General features: G+C 44.4%; 1 protein-coding gene across 1 annotated transcript in view; it reads left to right on the top strand.

Moving 5' to 3' along the window:
* CDNF (cerebral dopamine neurotrophic factor) overlaps positions 1 to 17269 on the top strand; it is a 44196-nt gene extending 26927 nt beyond the window's left edge. Inside the window, exon 5 of the mRNA XM_054016815.1 lies at positions 17219 to 17269. The gene's annotated coding sequence lies outside the window, so the exon portion shown is untranslated. The remainder of the gene's footprint in view (positions 1 to 17218) is intronic.
* The last annotated feature ends 2484 nt before the right edge of the window (positions 17270 to 19753 follow it).

Below are 19753 nucleotides of genomic sequence, written 5' to 3'. Positions count from 1 at the left end.
CTTGGTGGGGGCTTGAGCCAGTGTTGTGTTGTTGAAAAGGAACCCCTAAATACTGAACCCCGCCCTTGTTGCTGCCAACTCTGACTGGCAGAAGGGTCACACTAGAAACATTGCTTTAAAAAAGTGAATCTGAGACTCTAATGTTGTCACCCAGGACCCTAATGACATGCCCAGGCCTTAACCCAGCCCTGACAGCACCCAGACCTCTTGACCCCTACTATTCTATTCCAATCACTAGACCAGTGGTTCTCAACCTTTTTGTGCTGGAGACCCCCTCTGGACTTTACAAAAATTGTGACCTCCCCCCACTTGGACCAATTGCAACCCCTTACCTTAAGCTCGGTCTTGGGCTCTAGCCCTGGGCGGCAGGGCTGAAGCATGTAACTTAGCTTTGTGGGGCCCCTTATGGTATGAGCCCCAGGCAATTGCCCTGCTTACCACCCCCTAATACCAGCCCTGCACTTGCACCCCCCTAAACCCATCTTGTGATATGTTGGGGTTGAGAAACACCGCACTAAATGACACTCCTCCTAGGGAACCTGATAGCCCTTATCTTCAGGAGAAGACGTTTCGCTGGGCTAAGGGTTTCAAAGCTGCTGCCTAAAGTTAGGCTCTTAAGTCCATTTTTGAGGCACCTAAATAAGTGGCCTGGTTTTAAGTGGTCTGAGCTCCCAGCCACTGATTTCATCGATGGAGGCAAACAATTGCTCTTGAAAATGCTGTAAAATTGCCTACATTGTGGTTTAGTCTGACCTCATTAAACCACAATTGAAGGGGTGTGGGATGAGGGAAATAACCATTTAAAAGAAATCAGGAATGCCTGTGAAAAGGAGACAGCTGTTACAAGCATTGACACAGGAATTCCAGCCTGTGATCAGGCAGCCAGCTGCAGCCAGCAAAACCAATTGAGAAAAGCTCATAAGTGGAAGCCTGCACCTGGCATGCTGTGTATGCGCCTGTTTGGGTGGTTTTGAGAAGGGAAGGAAGTCTTAATAAAGGAACTCAATCAAATGAGAGTGAAACTAACAATGTAGCTGTATGGAGGCCGTATTGTAAGCGATCACTTATTAATTGTCTTGCAAAGAAAAATAAATGGTTCAGGGTCTCTCCCAAAGGAGCTATCAATGTTTAGGCAAGTTTCAGGACCTCTGTATAAGCTACTAGCCTTTTTACTATATAAATTGAGGCTAATGGCAACCAGGCTGTACAAACTGAAGTCAGAGACATTTAGTTTTTGCTAATATAACACCACCTTGGGATGGGTCATTTGCAGGGACTGAAGCAAGGACCAATGAGTTTAAACAAAAATGTGGATTCATTGGCCTGGGGGCAATGGCAGACTCAAGGATCTTTACATGGTCCAGTCACTAGAGGGGGACAAAGACACACCTGGCTAGTGTTGCACACAAAAAGTTCAGCTCTTAAGTTGTTCACCAACTGTCTATATTGACCAGTCAGTCAGGGCCGGACGCTACTATCTTATTCATGATGAATAGCACCTCACTCCACAAATTGCTCTGATTTATAATCCAGCCCTCAGTATTGACAGTTTGCTAGTAGAACCACGGGACTGGCCACCCTAAGCACATGTCCTCACCTCTAAGGCACCCCCTCATGCCTGGATACAGCATTACAGGGAGTCCTCATCTCTGGCACCCCCTCTTGGGCTCTCCCTCAGACCTGCTTCTCTCAACTCCCCCTCTCGGTGTTCTGTGGTTTGGCCCTCCAGCCAGGTCACAAAAGTCTAAACCCCTTCCAAGAAAATCTTCAAAGTAATAGCTCATCTGCCTCTCTCAGGCTTCAGTGGAGTTCCCTTGTAAGCTGTATCTCAGAGCTTCCCCGGTAGAAGCCTAACCTACTCCTGTAGTATTCCTCCTCTGTTATCTGTCTGGTTAAACCCTGTCCCAGGGCTGCGCTCCTCCAAGGAGACCTGTCACCGCTGTGGTCTCTTTCCAATTGAGCTCCCTCAGGCTACTTACAAGGTTAGCTCTGCTTCCTCTGACCAGGAGGCAATTGGTTAATCACCCTTCCCCGCCCAGGTGCAGAGCATGTCTAATTGGGGTTCTTCCCTTGCCTTGCAGGTGATGGGGGTTAAACCCCATCACAGTCAGCTACATCACATGGCATTGTTTCTGTGTGCTGATTGAATGGATGACCTTAACTTTGTAACTTACTTTGCTTCTGCCTGAAATGAATTTTATTTAGTCACAAATTGAATTTTGTTTATTGAGTAAGTGAATATTTTAGCCACAGGCACCACCATTGATTTCCACAAACATAGAGTATGAATGTTTGCAAAAAGCAAACAATGAGGTGTGAACATAGCTGAAATGAAATGGAAAGAACCAAAATGGTTGCAAATACTTTTTGTCACTAATCATCTTCCTCTTAAGACTGTTACGTGAGGGAGGAGGTGTTATTTAAAGCTAGCTAAAAAAATTCCATCAAAAAACTCTTACCTCTCCCCCTTTTTTAACTATTGGTGGAAAAAAAGTGTTTCCCAACCCCAACATAAAATCAAAAAAAAAAAAAAAAAAAAAAAAAAAAAAAAAATCATGTTGATTGCTTATGTTGGAAAACCAAAAGTTTTCACAGAAAATTGTGTAAAAAGTGAATTTTTAAAATGTTCACGAAATATACTTACCTTTTTGAGGAAAAAAAGGTCCATTTTTATTACTTACAAATTGTGAACACATTGAGATGAAGATTAAACTTTGCTCAATAGAAGCATATGGAATCTTTATATACATGGAATATGTGATTCCAGTCTTAGATGATGATGTCTTTTCAAGGGGGTATGAAATCTGAGTAACATCTCTTCCCATATCAGAAATTACTGGGTGAGTTTCTATGGCTGGTGTTATGCCGGTCAGACTAGATGATCATCATGGTCTCTGCTGGCCTTAAAATCTATGTATCCTTCTGTCAGTCAGCTAAACTTACTGGATAAGCTAAGCCAGTGTTCTTCACTGCAAGGCCCGCGAGCCACTGGCGGCTCCCATGGACCCTAAGTGTGGCTGCCAGTCGATTGCACTCTCTGGCGGTGCAGTGGGGCTGCAGCTAAGGCAGGTGCCCTTCCTGTCCCAGCCCCACGCTGCTCCTGGAAGCGGCCAGCACACCCCCGGCGGGTAAGTGGAGGGACAGAGGTCTCAGCATGCTGCTCTTGCCTGCAAGCACTGCCCCCACAGCTCCCATTGGCTGGGAACAGGGAACTGTGGCCAATGGGAGTTGAGGGAGCAGTGCCTGCAGAGAGGGGCAGTGCACAGAGCCATGTGCCCGCCCCAGGGGCTGCAGGGGCACGTTGGCCCCTCCCAGGAGAGGCTTGGGGCCGGGGCCACCCAAAGTAAGTGCCGCCCCCTTCAATGGGCAGGTCTGAATAACTCTTCCCCCACCCAACCTGCAGCCTCTCGGAGCCAGCCCCCCCATACCCCCTCCTGCACCCCAAGCCCCAGCCCTGAGCTCCCTCCCAGAGCCAACCCCCTCACCTCCTCCTGCACCCCAAGCCCCAGACCTGAGCCCTCTCCTAGAGCCAGCCCCCCCATACCCCGTCCTGCACCCCAAGCCCCAGCCCTGAGCCCCCTCCCAGAGCCAGTCCCCCCATACACCCTCCTGCACCCCAAGCAATATTACCAATAACGGTGATATTACCATATCCACCAACAAAGAACTTGGAGTGTTCAACCGTCTGTGTCGGGTATGTGTTCCACTGTCTGTGTCACATTGAAGGTTTTTTGCCACAGTCGCCCCCACTTAAATAGTGAAGAACACCGAGCTAAGCATTAGCAAAGTAAAAGTCAATGGAGCTGTGCCAATTTACACTTGCAAAGAATGTGTCCCAATGCAATAAATATCAGGAACCAGTTTGCTGTTCTGTCAACAGGAGGAGAGAAGCAGCTTCCCAAGGCTGAGGAAGAAGAGACCCCTGGCCCCCAAGGCTGGGAGGGTCACGGCAACCACACCCAAGAGATGCAGAGTGTTGGGGATTGGGGACTCCCTTCTAAGATGGATGGAGGCATCCATCTGCCAACCTGACCTGATGTTCCTGGGGGCAGAGGTGCTGGAACAATGTGTATAGTGGGGGTGCTGAGAGCCACTGAACCAAACTGTAAACCCTGTATGTGATGGAAACCACTTCAAGCCAGCACCCTCTGCACCCCTAGTTCCAGTATCTAGGCCGGAGTGTGTGCTGCCTGTTTGGAGTCTGAATCTGAGACATCGCTGAAAGGTTGCTGAGGCTCATCTGTCCCTCTGACCACTACCCCACGCTGCTCATCCTTGCAGGCACTGATGATACTGCCAGGTCTGACCCAGATGAAAGCATGGCTGCACAGATGGTGTTGAATGAAGGGCTTCGGTTTCCTCGACCATGGGATGTTGTTCCAGGAAGCAGGAATAGTGCCAAGGCATCTTCCTCGAGTGTAATGCCTTTCTGCGGTGGTCTTTCCTAGACATTGCCACCTCTTATTGTTTGCACCATTGCTCAGCGCATACGGTATCATCGGGGCTGGAATCCCCTTAGGGCTGGGACTGTGACTCACGTTTTTGTGCAGTACAATGTACACTCTTGCCCCATAGTGAAGAATAAGTAATGATACAAAATCTGGACTGGAGGGGAAGCTGCAAGTCCAGCTTGTTTAAATTTGGTTACATGTGCGCAGTAGAGAGTGAGGGAAAGGCTGAATCAATGAAAGGTATGTCGGTCTCGGTATCAGCTGCATCACAGAGGGCCCATTCCAAGAGCAGAAGGCCACTGAACAGATTTCCTCATTCCAGGATCCTAATTAGCCATCTGTGGTCGGGAACTGGAAGTCTGGTTTGGTTCATTCTGTGGAAGAATAAAGGGGAAGACCAGAGTATGATTCCGCTTGATTCGATTAGATCGACATTTCTACGTACATGGAAGCGGAATCTATTTTTTGTTGTTGCTGAATGTTGACCCAGCTGAAGGTTAGATAAGGGAAGGACAGTGCATCCCTTCAGACAATAGGTATATGGAAGCAAAGAAATCAGAGCTGAGTAGTCCCAGATGGGCCTTTAGCAAATACATTTCAAATGTGCATGTGGTGTCTTAGCCATCTGCTGTATTTATATGCCAGTCTATTGAATTGGCATTGTTCCCACTTATACTGCTGAGGGGCTGCCTGCCTTGAGACAGTCTTGCTGGAATTGTAATTTCCATTTTCTGTTATCCTCATGCATTTATATTGGTGCTGATCTAACACCCATTGATATTCCTGGTAAGACTCTCATTGACTTCCTAGCTTTTTACCACACAAATCGGATGAGAGATCCTTTCCCTGAAGAGCTTACACACAAAACAAACTTATTCCCTTTCCTTCATTGCTTTAAGGTATACTGCCTTTGACTGTGCTTACAAAGCTCACCCAATAGCCCCACATTTAAATTTTGTTTAAATAATGGAAGAGGATGTTTGGTTTGTTTTTTTTACAAATTCAAATATGACTAGAAAAGTATTTCCTTGACTTTTAAAATGATTAATCCATGAAAATGTGTTGTTTTGGACATATTCAATGCCCTGCAGTGCTACAAACAGTCTAAGATTCTCATGAGAGGACAATAACTGGAAACCGAAGCTGATTATAAACAGAAAGTGAAGCTGACAAATCTAGTTTCATTGAGTGAAGTGCAGAAAGTAAAAAAACAACAAACACCCTCCCAACTCCATTAATGAAAAGTCAATAAAATTAAAATGTTATTTTAAGTCAGCAACTCAAGGTGTCAGTAGTTTGCTTCAGTAATAATAATAATAATAATAAATGGAGGTATACCTCCATCTCCTAGAACTGGAAGGGACATCAAGTCCAGCCCCCTGCCTTCACTAGCAGGACCAAGTACTGATTTTGCCCCAGCTCCCAAAGTGGCCCCTGCAAGGATTGAACTCACAACCCTAGGTTTAGTAGTAGGCCAGTGCTCAAACCACTGAGCTATCCTTCCCCATAGGTCACTCTTGTACATTTTAAAAACAATATACTGCTTTTATATTTGGTATTATCTTGAATCTCTTGAATTATGGACAACCAGAATTCTGTTCTTGTCTCAAATGCAAGTGTAGTTCTTAGAAGATGCCATTTTATTTGCACTGTTGTTAAGCAACCTGGATTTAGCACCAAATTCCCAAATCTCTCTGTTTTGATATTACTCCTCACCATATTATCTTAGTGCCATGGGGAAAGTACCAAGTACTATTGTTGCTAAGGCTAATTGAAGAGGAGTGATCTTATGTAAAATTGACTTGAGAACAAGGAGGAAGTTCAAGGAAGACATCTTGGAAGAAAGGAGGAAAATAGAAGGTGGTTACATGGTGAGTTGTATTAAATAAAGAATCTCATTTACTCCTTCTGACTACTTCTGACCAGAGACTCGCAGGGAACATTTTACTTCGTTAATTGGTGCTGGGGCAGTCTTAACCTCCTCCTAAAACAAATTTCAGTATTAAGAATGGGGCGTGTTGTGGACAGAACTGACATTTCAATTTAGGTGAACAAGGGGGTGCTCTGCAGAATCTTTCTGCAGGACGCTGGGGGAAGTAATGGAGAAGGATCTTTGTAAAATACGGATCATGATACTTATCTCTATTGTAAAGAGCTTTGAGATCTCCTGATGAAAAGTGCTATACGAGAACGAGGTATTTTATTATTATTTAGGTATTAGTTTAAAATCATTGGCTCAGAGGTATTGGTAGCTCTAGGAATTGGAATATTTAGTGTCTTTCTTAAAGCCCCAGTGCTGGGAGGGGGCATGTGATTTCATGAGAATCTCAGCTTCCATTAAACTAAACAAAGCAAAACTTTGTGGTCCGCATGGTTGCAGAGAAAAGCTGGAAAAAGCAAAACCTAAAGGTTTAAAACCCAGAAGGCAAATAAAAAGAAGCCAAGGACATTTTTGTTGTTGTGGGGTACGGGGAGGGGCCTGATTCATGATTTTTGAGTGTTTGGGGTTGGCAATACTGAAATTCTGCCCTTGCCTGGCCCATGCAATGCCACTGAAGGCAGTGGGGCTATACAAACAAATAAGAACAAAGTTTGTCCCATAGATTTGTCCATATGGAATCTGCTCACTTGTTAATTTCCTTTAACCCCTTGGAAAATGTGGACAAATGTATCTATTCAGATGTCCCAGATGTTTACATATGCGCACACATTCTCTAAACATTTATTTGTATGGCATTTTCTGGACTGACAATGTGTCAAAGGTTAACTTCATTGATGTTTCACAGGCTACTCCTTTCTGCAACGTGGCCAGAGCTTGGACATGGAAAAACTATAGAACAGCATACTGCTTATCCAAAGAGTCATTTGCAAGTTAGACAAGAGAATCTCTTAAAAGTGTTTCAACTGTGGCTTTATCCACAATAGCAATAGAAACACTGCCTGGGAAACCAAGTTTATGTCCTCTTATGCTTGGTTTCACAGGACCTGTAAATTAATAATATATTATTTTTCAAAATATTAGCTAATGAATGTTAAGTGCACCACTGGAAGATAGGGAGTAAGAATTGTTATCCCTATTTTGCAGAGTTCACTGGCAGAACCAAGATTAGAACTCAGGTGTTCCTGGTGCCCTATCCTATGCCTCTTTCATGGATTTCTATGACCATTATGTGCATGGGTAGACAAGAGGATATGCACAAGGACCTCTGCTTCACTACTAGAGAAGAGTTGATACATACAGCCATCAACTTCTCTGAAGCAGAGGAGGGATGCATTTTTTTAAGCAGAGGTCTTCTAGTCCTGTCCCCTGCACTCAGGGAGGACTAAAATATTATCTAGAGTAGACCATTCCTGACAGGTGTTTGTCTAACCTGCTCTTAAAAATCTCTAATGATGGAGATTCCACAACTTCCCTAGGCAATTTATTCCAGTGCTTAACTACCCTGACAGGAAGTTTTTCCTAACGTCCAACCCAAACTGCCCTTGCTGCAATTTAAGCCCATTGCTTCTTGTCTTATCCTCAGAGGTTAAAGAGAACAGTTTTTCTCCCTCCTTCTTGTAACAACCTTTTATGTACTTGAAAACTATTATCACGTTCCCCCTCAGTCTTCTCATCTCCAGCCTAAACAAATTCAATTTTTTCAATCTTCCCTCATAGGTCATGTTTTCTAGAATGTCAATCATTTTTGTTGCTCTTCTCTAGACTTCCTCCAATTTGTCCACATCCTTCCTGAAACATGGTGCTCAGAAGTGGACACAATACTCCAGTTGAGGCTTAATCAGCATGGAGTAGATCAGAAGAATTACTACTTGTGTCTTGCTTACAACACTCCTGCTAATACATCCTAGAATTAGGTTTGCTGTTTTTTGCAACCGTGTTACACTGACTCATATTTAGCTTGTGGTCCACTATGACCCCAGATCCCTTTCTCCAGTACTCCTTTCTAGGCAGTCATTTCCCATTTTGTATGTGTGCAACTGATTGCTCCTTCGTAAATGGAATACTTTGCCTTTGTCCTTATTGAATTTCATCCTATTTACTTCAGACCACTTCTCCAGTTTGTCCTGATCAATTTGAATTTTAATCCTATCCTCCAAAGTGCTTGTAACGCCTCCCAACTTGGTATTGTCTGCAAACTTTATAAGTGTACTCTCTATGCCATTATCTAAATCATTGATGAAGATATTGAAAAGAAATGGACCCAAAACTGATCCCTGCAGGACCCCACTTGATATGCCCTTCCAGCTTGACTGCGAACCACTGATGACTACTCTCTGAGAACATTTTTCCAAACAGTTTTGCACCCACCTTATAGTAGCTCCACCTAGGTTGTATTTCCTTAGTTTGTTTATGAGAAGGTCATGTAAGACAGTATCAAAAGCCTCACTAAAGTCAAGATATATCACATCTACCGCTTTTCCCCCATCAACAAGGCTTATTACCCTGTCAAAGAAAGCTATTAGGTTGGTTTGACACAGGGCCAGCTCCAGCGTTTTTGCCGCCCCAAGTGGTGGGAAAAAAAGAAGAAGCCGCGATTGGCGGCACTTCGGCGGCAGCTCAACCGCCTCGGCTTCATTTTTCAGCAGCCACCGAATTGCCGCTGAAAACCCAGATGTGCCACCCCTTTGCCTTGGCTGCCCCAAGCACCTGCTTGCTGCGCTGGTGCCTGGGGCTGGCCCTGGTTTGATATGATTTGTTCATGACAAATCCATGATGACTGTTACTTATCACCTTCTAGGTGTCTGCAAATTGATTGCTTAATTATTTGCTCCATTATCTTTCTGGGTACTGAACTTAAACTGATAGGTCTGTAATTCCCCAGGTTGTCCTTATTTCCCTTTTCATAGATAGGCACTATATTTGCCCTTTTTTAGTCCTCTGGAATCTCACCCATCTTCCATGACTTTTCAAAGATAATTGCTAATGGCTCAGATATCTTCTCAGTCAGCTCCTTGAGCATTCAATATAGATCTAGGATGTATTTCATCAGGCCCTGGTAACTTGAAGACGTCTAACTTGTTTAAGTAATTTTTAATTTGTTCTTTCCCTATTTTAGCCTCTGGTCCTACCTCATTTTCACACACATTCATGACGTTAGATATCCAATTGCTACTAAACTTTTTGGTGAAAACCAAAACAAAAAAGTCATTTATTACTTCTGTCATTTCCACATTTTTCTGTTATTGTTCCCACCCCCCCTCATTCAGTAACGGGCCTACCTGTTCTTGGCCTTTCTCTTGCTTCCAATGTATTTGTAGAATTTTTCTTTTTACCCTTTATGTCTCTAGCTAGTTTAATCTCATTTTGTGCCTTGGCCTTTCTAATTTTGTCCCTACACACTTGTGTTATTTATTTAGATTCATATTTTGTAAGTTGACCTAGTTTCCACTTTTTGTAGGATTCCTTTTTGAGTCTCATGTCATTAAATATCTCCTGGTTAAACCAGGGTGGCCTCAGTGCAGTCTGGTTTTAAGTGTTCAAAGCTATGAGAGTTCCAGGTTTACCCATGGAAGATGCTCTACAATTTACTTGACCAGGCTGCTTCAATTTATCCAAATTTCAAGTCTTTGACCATTTTTTTAACTGAAATTTATATTTGAGAAAAACAAAACAACTTTTTGTTGAAGATTTGAGCTCCAGAGCTGGTTGACATTTTTTTCAAGGATCCAAAAAAAAAAAGTTGAAATGTCATCTTTTTTTTTTCTTTTTTTTCAAATGGTACCAGTGAAAAAATTCAAAAATATTTGTGATATTTTTTTTTTTTACTTTTTTAAAAACCAGCTCATTGTCAGCTTTTCTTGATAGTCAGCCTATGTTTTCCCTCTCTTAATTTCAGTGCGTTGTTCCTCATTAGGAATATAGGAATTGCCGTAATCGGATCAGACCAACAGTCTATCTAGTTCAGTACTCTATCTCTGACAGTGCCTAGTACCACACACTTCAGAAGCAAGTGCAAGAAATCTGGCAGTTTACATGGGATAACCTGACCACTCTATTTTATTATTAATTATTATTATTTACATAATAATGTCACGGACCAGGACCCCATTATGCTAGGCGCTGTACAAACATAGGACAAAAAGATAGTCCCTGTCTCAATTTAAGTATAAGACAAGACACAACGGATAGATACAGACAGGGAAGTACAAGGAAACAATGAGACTGTATTGGGCAGCATGCTAGGCTGTAGTATCAGTGCACCCACAGCCCAACTGTGTCAAGTTTGCTGTAGACATCATGGAAAAGGAGAGTTTGAAGGAGGACAATGAGTCAGCTTTGCAGATGCTAATGAACAGCACCTCCCAAGCATGAAGGGGACCCTGAGAGAAAGCACGGAGGTCCGAGTTGAAGATGATGCCCAGGTTGTGTGCCTGAGTGACAGGCAGGATGGTGGTGTTGTCTACAGTGATTGAGAGGGGGCAGCGAGGCTCCGGGGGGCAGATCATGACCTGTGTGTTAATCATGTTGCGCTTGAGCTGACAGGCAGTGATTTTTAGTTTGGACAGAAGGAGACAGGTCTGGAATAGAGACTTAGACCTGTGAGTTGTCAGCATTGAGCTGGTAGCTGAATTTGTGCTTGTGGATGAGATTATTCAAAGATAAGGCATAGCAGGAGAATTCCTTTTCATTCTTGGTGCTTATGCCTTATGCTTTGTTGTTGCTTAGCTGGGCAAAGCTCTTTAAACCTCCCGTCATAAACCAGTCCATCCATCATGCGTTACTCTTCTCCAAACTCCCTCCAGTCAATCGCCACCTTTCTGATACTTAGATGTCTCTAACTGAACTCAGTATTCTAGATTGTCTCACACATCACCTTTCATTTCAAACCTCCTTTGTAAGGAAAGATACCACTGCTATAGAAACACACGAAGTTGAACATCAATGGGGAGTTTCCATATGCATTTGAGTAGCAGTGGAAGATGTTTTCATTAGGCACAGTTGTATATTTTATTAACATCTCAGTGGCCATTTTTCTTAACATGTATTAGTTTGCTACTTAGAGATTGACAGGAAAAAGGTCTGTCATGAGGTACAGCAGGGAGTCTAGAGTCTGATACATTGGCTTGTCATTTAAGTGTAGTTCAGCTAACAGACAGTCCCTTGAAGAGTATTTTGTAAAGTGAGTAGAACCATATGTGTTCAACAGAAGAAAACAAATGGCAGTATGTTAAATTGAGAAGATTGAAAAAATTGGGTTTGTTTAGTCTGGAGAAGAGAAGACTGAGAGGGGACATAACAGTTTTCAAGTACATAAGAGGTTGTTACAAGGAGGAAGAAGAAAAATTGTTCTTAACCTCTGAGGATAGGACAAGAAGCAATGGGCTTAAATTGCAGCAAGGGAAGTTTAGGTTGGACATTAGGAAAAACTTTCTAACTGTCAGGGTGGTTAAGCACTGGAATAAATTGCCTAGGGAGATTGTGGAATCTCCATCATTGGAGATTTTTAGGAGTAGGTTAGATAAATGTATATCAGGGATGGTCTAGACAGTATTTGGTCCTGCCATGAGTGCAGGGGACTGGACTAGATGACCTCTCGAGGGCCCTTCCAGTCCTATGATTCTATGCACCCAGGGTGATGAGCTTTTAAACAGGCCATTTCAAAATTAACAGAACAATTAAGAGCCGAATTCAGATGTAAGTGGGCACCTGGGCTGAATTTGGCCCAATATGTCCTTCTGAGCCTTAGAAGAGTAAAAGAAAAACCACGTCAAGGAAACTGTAATTTTGAACTAATGATTCAGAGGACAGGTCATCCTGGTGGCTTGGCTGAAATTTGCCTTCTCCATTTACTCTCAATGTCCAACCTACTGATGCGTTAAGCCAGTACATTTGAGCTTGTAATTAATTTATGAGCAAATTCACAGAACAATAAGCCAGTCTTGTCACTTGTCCTAATAGAACCTGCCTCAAATAGAAATGTAGCTAACATGCTTGATTGGTTTATGTGAGGAGAGCTGGGCGAATGAAATAAACCTGGAGTCACACCTTCAAGGTTAGCAATAGAGATGGTTCCAAATCAAAGCTGAATACCCCCAAACTTGGAGGAGTTTGAGATCCAGATCTGAACACCGGGGCTCAGATCCATCAATAGTTATATATGTCATGAAAGTTCCACCTGTCAAGGCGGTTTCTCAGTCTTTTTAAAATTCAGGGCCAGATCCTTAGCTAGTGTAAATAATCACAGCTCTATTGACTTACACCAACTGAGGATTTGGCCCTCTGTTTATTGAAAGTGTTTTTAAAAAGTATTCACAAACTATAGATGCTGATCTGTGTATATAGGACACAGGCAGCTAATGCATTTCCCAATCAGCGGTCAGACAGGACTAGGCATCGTTTACAACACATGCCCTGTCTCAAACCAACATGCACAGTACTAGGCTGGCTTATTGTCTATGATCATGTCTCTCTCTAGTGACTGGCCCTCTAAGGGTACATGTACAGAGCAGCTGGGAGGCTGCTTCTAGGGTGACCAGATGAGAGAGAGAAAATATTGGGACACAGGGGTGGGGTGGGAGGGTCTGCCGGCGGAGAAAACAAACAAAACAAAACAGTGCTGCTGGCGGAGCGAAAATATCGGGACAAATTGCGTCCCGACTGATCTTCGGACAAACACCTAAATATCGGGACGGTCCCGATTTTATCGGGACGGTCCCGATTTTATCGGGACGTCTGGTCACCCTAGGTGCTTCCCAGCACAGATAGACAGCTATGCACTGGTGCTGCTTGAGCGAGCGCATTAAAATTAGCAGCGTGGGCACAGCAGTACGGGCAATGGCTTGGGCAAGCCACCGTAGCACAGTCCCACTCGACCCCCTGGACATGTACTTGGGTGGCTAGCCAGAGCTGTGGCTATTTTTAGCATTCTAGCCCGAGTACGGCTAGCTCGTATGTAGCTAGCGTTCTCCCAGCGGCTGTGTCGTGTACACATACCCATAGAGACCAAACCCTGCTCTATACACGGTGTTCTTGGAGAGGACTGGGGGCACACGTCCTGCACTGATGAAGGGATAGAAAGGATGTTTTGTAGGTGGCTGTCGGAGTTGCTGCTGAATTTACTTTAATTCTTTTGGGATTTTATTGTACTAGTGGTGTGTTAGAGCATCGAGAGCCTTGGATAGGTGTCTTTTTAAGTCATTATTTAAATCTTAAAACTATACTACTCCTTGATGAAAGAAGTTACTCCTTTAGCTCCAGTGGAAAGACTTTGCTTTTGGTATGGAAGATCTCCGGTTCAATCCCCCCTATGACCATGATGCCTTTATGTCTGTAACCAGCATTTGTTTCACTTCCCATTCTCTGTTACTATTGTAGCTCCCTGGAGCAAGAGCGTGCTGTAGTGTACAATGTCCCATCTAGCTCATATATGCAATCATATACTAAGTACTCAAAGACATAGACAAGCTACACAATTAAGGGTAGAAGGTGGCATAGAAAACTTCTGAGGGAATAGAAAAAAACCCACTCCCCCCGAAATACCTTGATGCACTAAGATTAGTAAAGGGAAATATTTTTAGGGAAGGGTAAATGGGTTTGGGGAAAAATAAGAATTCCTCCAAATTTTTGCCCATGTTTAGAATCAAACTGAACGTCTTTGGCGGTTCTGAAATGTATGGAAAACTTCTTCAGAATATTTTCCCCATGCCCTTTGTACTTCTGAGGCCCGGGCTAAAACAGAGGAATCATAAATCTTGTGAGAAAGTTTGTTCTCATGACATTCCGAGCCCAGTCTCACATACCCAACATGTCTGTATAATTCAAATAAATACCCAGACGGTTGGGTACTTGTTTGAACTCTGAGCTTTTGGAGGTTCACTGGTATAAGCGGGATGGATATCACTCTAGGGGACTTATATGCCCCCCCCCTTACTGCAGTATCTGAGCAGCTCATGATCTTTAGTGTGTTTATCCTTACACCACTCCCATAAGATAGGGAAGTGCTATTATCCCCATTGTATAAATGGAGAACTGAGGAATTAAGTGATTGGCCCAAGCTCAGAAAGTCTGCAACAAAACAGGGAACTGAACCCAGGTCTCCTGAGTCCCATGCTAACGCCCAAATTACCAGACCATTCTTCCTCACACAGACCACTAGAGTCTAATGTGCTCTTCCTTTATTAAAGCCATCTTCCAGGGAGCCCACAAGAAGAGGATCATAACACTTAGGGTGGAATTTTCAGAGAAACCTAAGGGAATTGGGCACCATTTGCCTTAGCTTATGTAAAAAAGGGGGAAAACCCCACCTCTGGATGTCCTCCTCGCCTCTGCATTCCCATGTTTTAGGTGTCCTGACTCAACTTTTTTATAGTTTGGACCATATTTTAATAGAATATACATTCTCATGTAACCTCCGCTCCCATTCTCGATGACACAGACCACTTACTCTCCTGTTACGTGGGATGGCTAGTTGGCAGCCGGTATCAAGTGGAGTGCCCCAGGGGTCAGTCCTGGGGCCGGTTTTGTTCGACATCTTTATTAATGATCTGGATGATGGGCTTAATTGCACCCTCAGCAAGTTTGCAGATGACACTAAATTGGGGGGAGAGGTAGATATGCTGGAGGGTATGGATAGGATCCAGAGTGACCTAGACAAATTGGAGGATTGGGCCAAAAGAAATCTGATGAGGTTCAACAAGAACAAGTGCAGAGTCCTGCACTTAGGAAGGAAGAATCCCATGCACTGCTACGGGCTGGGGACCGGCTAAGCGGCAGTTCTGCAGAAAAGGACCTGGGGATTACAGTGGATGAAAAGCTGGATATGTATCAGCAGTGTGCCCTTGTTGCCAAGAAGGCCAATGGCATATTGGGCTGTATTAGTAGGAGCATTGCCAGCAGATTAAGGGACGTGATTATTCCCATCTATTCAGCACTGGTGAGGCCACACCTGGAGTATTGCGTCCAGTTTTGGTCCCCCTACTACAGAAATTATGTGGACAAATTGGAGAGAGTCCAGCGGAGGGCACTGAAAATGATTAGGGGCCTGGGGCACATGACTTACTAGGATAGGCTGAGGGAACTGGCCTTATTTAGTCTGCAGAAGAGAAGAGTGAGGGGGGATTTGATAGCAGCCTTCAACTACCTGAAAGGGGTTCCAAAGAGGATGGAGCTAGGCTGTTCTCAGTGGTGGCAGATGACAGAACAAGAAGCAATGGTCTCAAGTTGCAGTGGGGGAGGTCTAGGTTGGATATTAGGAAACACTATTTCACTAGGAGGGTGGTGAAGCACTGGAATGGGTTACCTAGGGAGGTGGTGGAATCTCCATCCTTAGAGGATTTTAAGGCCCAGCTTGACAAAGCCCTGGGTGGGATGATTTAGTTGGTGTTGGTCCTGCTTTGAGCAGAGGATTGGACTAGATGACCTCCTGAGGTCTCTTACAACCCTAATATTCTATGAACGTAATATTAGGAAAGGATCTAATGCAATGTAGCTGCTGCCATCCAGGAGGAGAGCCAGTACCATGTGACCAGCCATGTCAACAGACAACCAGCAAACAGTGCATGGCCCACAGTTTGAGCAGCTGTAGACCACATCTGCCTCTGTAAAGCATAAGGCTAAAAGAAGAATGAATGGAGTCACCTAAATAGAGCAACAATTGCCTCACAATCCAAAATGGACACATCAAAATAATTTATTTCAATGGCAGTTAGGTGCCTAAATACCATTGAGGATCTGGGCCTAAATTACTTGCTCAAGATCACGCAGGATGTCTGTGGTAGAGCAGGGAATGGAACTCAGATTTTGTGAGCCCCGTTCAGGTGCTGTAACCACACAATCTTCCTTCCTCACTGAGCAAAGTGTCATTTCAGTGGCCAGCATCAAGCCACTTCATGTTGAGAAATAAAACAGCTCCCCTTACATATTATTTCAACTCTCTTGGGTTCTTGGCCTGACTTTAAGTGAAACTCTTCCCCTGCGTAGTTCTGCAAGGGTTGGAGGTCAGTAAGAACAGCATGTGCTGCCTGAGAGGAGCGGGGAGGTGTGGATAAATTAATAAAAAGAACCGAGCAGTGCATTATTCATTGCTTCCATGACACAAGGAAGGAAAGTTTCTAAGGGCTGGACTCCTATGTGCGCATGCAGTAGTGGGTCTGAAAAGATGCGTGATATAATTGACTACGCAGGGCTAATATAGGACCTAATCTTCTCCCTTCTGAAGAAAGCATAAAACCAGCCTCCCTTTTTAATAATGAATGATCCAGCCGGGGCCTGAAAGTACATTTTTGATTTTCATCAGTGACAGAGGATGATTTCAATTTTTGCTTTGTTAATCAATATTTGAGCTGTGTCACTGGAGCTGGTTATGCTATTGTTGTGATGTCACTGATACACACGTTAATATTATTATAGCTGGGAAGATCAGGCTACATTATCTTTTTGCTGCTTTGGCCAGGTAACTTGAGGCCACAGCCCTATTGACTTAGCCCTGTCTAACGCTGAAGCACCTGTGCTGTAACCGTAGCCTGCTGTGGGTATGGTGCTTTTGTGAGAGCTTTGTTTAACTGCTGACAGCTTTGGGGAAGAGCATGAAACTGTCTCAAACATTTTCACTGTACCTGCCCCTCTCCCGCCCAAAGACGCTACCTGCCAGAGGATATTAGAGAATGGCTGGCTGAGGACTGAGGGGAATGTTTGGACGGTAACCCGCTCCTAGGGATTTGCCAGAGAAGCCACTGGAATGTTCTTTACTTCAGAGAAGGGGCTACTCTCTCTCTAGGAAGCCTGGAGTGACATTATGCTACCTGCCTTTAATTTTGGTTCTCTTTAGGATGTGAATGCTGGCTGCTGACTATGCTTTGGTGGAAAGCAGGCTAGGCAGAGACAACATCCTGTTATCCAAAATGCATCCGTTCCCTTGTTCGGCCCTGCTTACCTGTTTTGGAAGTGTGCGAGAAAACACTGCTTTCGACCAAACTGACGGGAACCCCTTAGCCGCTGAGGTGCAAAAGGCTGAAACGGATTCAATGATATGCAGGCAACCGTCTGCAAAAGGAGCTGGCAGTGTGAGTCACAGCGGAGAGAAGAGTGGGGAGGAGATGTTCCAAGCCAGCAGCTGCTCAGAAAAACATAGCAGCGCAAACAGCAATTCAAGTAATCATGTTGTTGCTCAGCCCGCACCTACTCCTACAGATCCATCTATGCTTCCTGAGAATGAGCCGGACCATGATCCCATTACAGTCCAGACTCACATCCCTAGACCATCAATCATTGGCGTGCCAAAGGTGAGTGCTCTAAATGCTGATATACGGAGTGATAGAAGAAGTGGCTCTTTAATAAACCAAAGCATAAAAAGCAAAAGCATCATCTATTTTGTATTGATTGGAACAAGACAGGGCTAATGGTCGCTCATACTTAAATAACACAACACGGCAGCTATTGCTTTTCTGGGCTATTATAGGAAGGCTTGGGGAATGTTAGTAATAATACTGTGCACTTCTGCAGTGCTTTTCATTCACAGATCTCTCCCTATTCTTTGTGACCCGCACTTATTTTTAGACCTTATCCAAAGCCCATTGAAGTTTTTCCATTTACTTCACTAGGCTCTGGATCGGGCCCTTCGTCATGTTGTCTTCAGTTTTAGAGTGTACACATCTTACGGCCGGATTTCTCCATGTCTTCTGTAAATACAATCTCTCCTGGCTTTAATGAGAAACAATACAGCATGTAGCACATTTATGGGCCCTATCAATCAATAAATAAGAATAAACAAATGTGATATGCAAATTTCCACCAGGCCAGAAAGTGACTGAGTTAGGAATAGAACCCAGGTCTCTTGTCTCAACTTTTTAATAGTGTGGGCTATATTTTAATAGAACATTCTTATATTACCTTCCCTCGGCCATTCACAATGACTAGGACCCTACCAAATTCGTGGCCATGAAAAATACATCATGGACTGTGAAATCTGGTCTTGTGTGTGCTTTTACCCTAAACTATGCAGATTTCATGGGGGAGACCAGTGTTTTTCAAATTGGGGGTCCTGACCCAAAAGGGAGTTGCAAGAAGGTCTCGAGTTTATTTTAGGGGTGGTCGCGGTATTGCCACCCTTACTTCTGTACTGTCTTCAGAGCTGTTGGCCAGGCACCCAGCTCTGAAGGCAGCACCCTGCCAGCAGCAGTGCAGATGTAAAGGTGGCAATACCATACCATACTTACCATACCTTACTTCTGCGCTGCTGCCTTCAGAGCTGGGCAACCGGAGAGTGGTGGCTGCTGGCCACATCTGCTCTGTCTGAAGCAATTGGTGCTGCCTTTGTTTACAGCACTGTTCTCTTCTTGGCAGCCAAAGGGACACCACCAATAAACACATCATTGGCCAAACTATAGCTGCGGCAGAGCAGGTTCCCTACCGTTAATAGAGAGAGCCCACTTGGTGCTCCTTACTCCCAGAGTGGCTGTTGATGCTGTACTGCAGGCCTGTACTGAGGAAAATGCAGGTCACAATGATCTACAGGTCCATCTGTGACTACAGGAAGAGGAAGTAATGGAGGAACCGCTATACTGACTCTACCGTACCCTCGGCTGGGGTGATTCTCACATAGCCTGCTATGCTTCTTTGAACCATCACAACAGCAAAAAGTGGTCCCAATGCACAGCAGGATGTGGCTTATTCAAATCTCCAAGTTCCCCCACCTGGTCCTGTCTGTCTCTTTAAGACTTATACAACCGATTCTCCAACCCTTACAAGCCCCCTATATGATTTCCCTGACCCTCAGCAAGGGCTGTCTCCCTCTACCTGCTGTGCTGCCTTCTTGTGAGGTGGGCTGCCCCTGAAGGCACTCAGTGCCACAGCTAGGGAGTGAGCCGCCCTGGCGTCTCTCAAAGATGAAGCGCCAACTCCTGAGGTTGAGCAGGGCTTTGTTGACTGAGCTTGCGAGGCCTGACCCTCAGCTCAACGGCATTTCTCTGTTGGTAACAGGATACATATGGATTGCTGCATCCAATCCATTCCAAAATTGTGGGGAACATCCTAGGCATCAGTGATCAGAGAACCCTATTGATTTTGGTGACATCTGGAAAACTGGAAGAGGAAAATGGAGGACCAATGGGGCCCCTTGCATCTAGTTAGCAGAGCTTCAGCCACCTCTATAATTGTCTATAGATGAAAGAACCGGTTGAGGGTGGTGACTAACACCTTCCAACAGAGCAATACCCACCATCGCAGCTCAGACCATAGACCCCACACAGTTTAAAATGCTGACCCCCTGGATGACTTAGCTTCCAGATAGAAAGGAAAGAAATAAGACTGGTGAGAGGGAAGGAGAGCCTGGGTGGCACACAGAGCCCCTGGCATGGGGTGTGGG

Source organism: Malaclemys terrapin, chromosome 1 (assembly GCF_027887155.1).
Source record: "Malaclemys terrapin pileata isolate rMalTer1 chromosome 1, rMalTer1.hap1, whole genome shotgun sequence".
In the NCBI taxonomy this organism is placed as follows: domain Eukaryota; kingdom Metazoa; phylum Chordata; order Testudines; family Emydidae; genus Malaclemys; species Malaclemys terrapin.
This window is presented reverse-complemented; position numbering and strand designations above follow the sequence as displayed.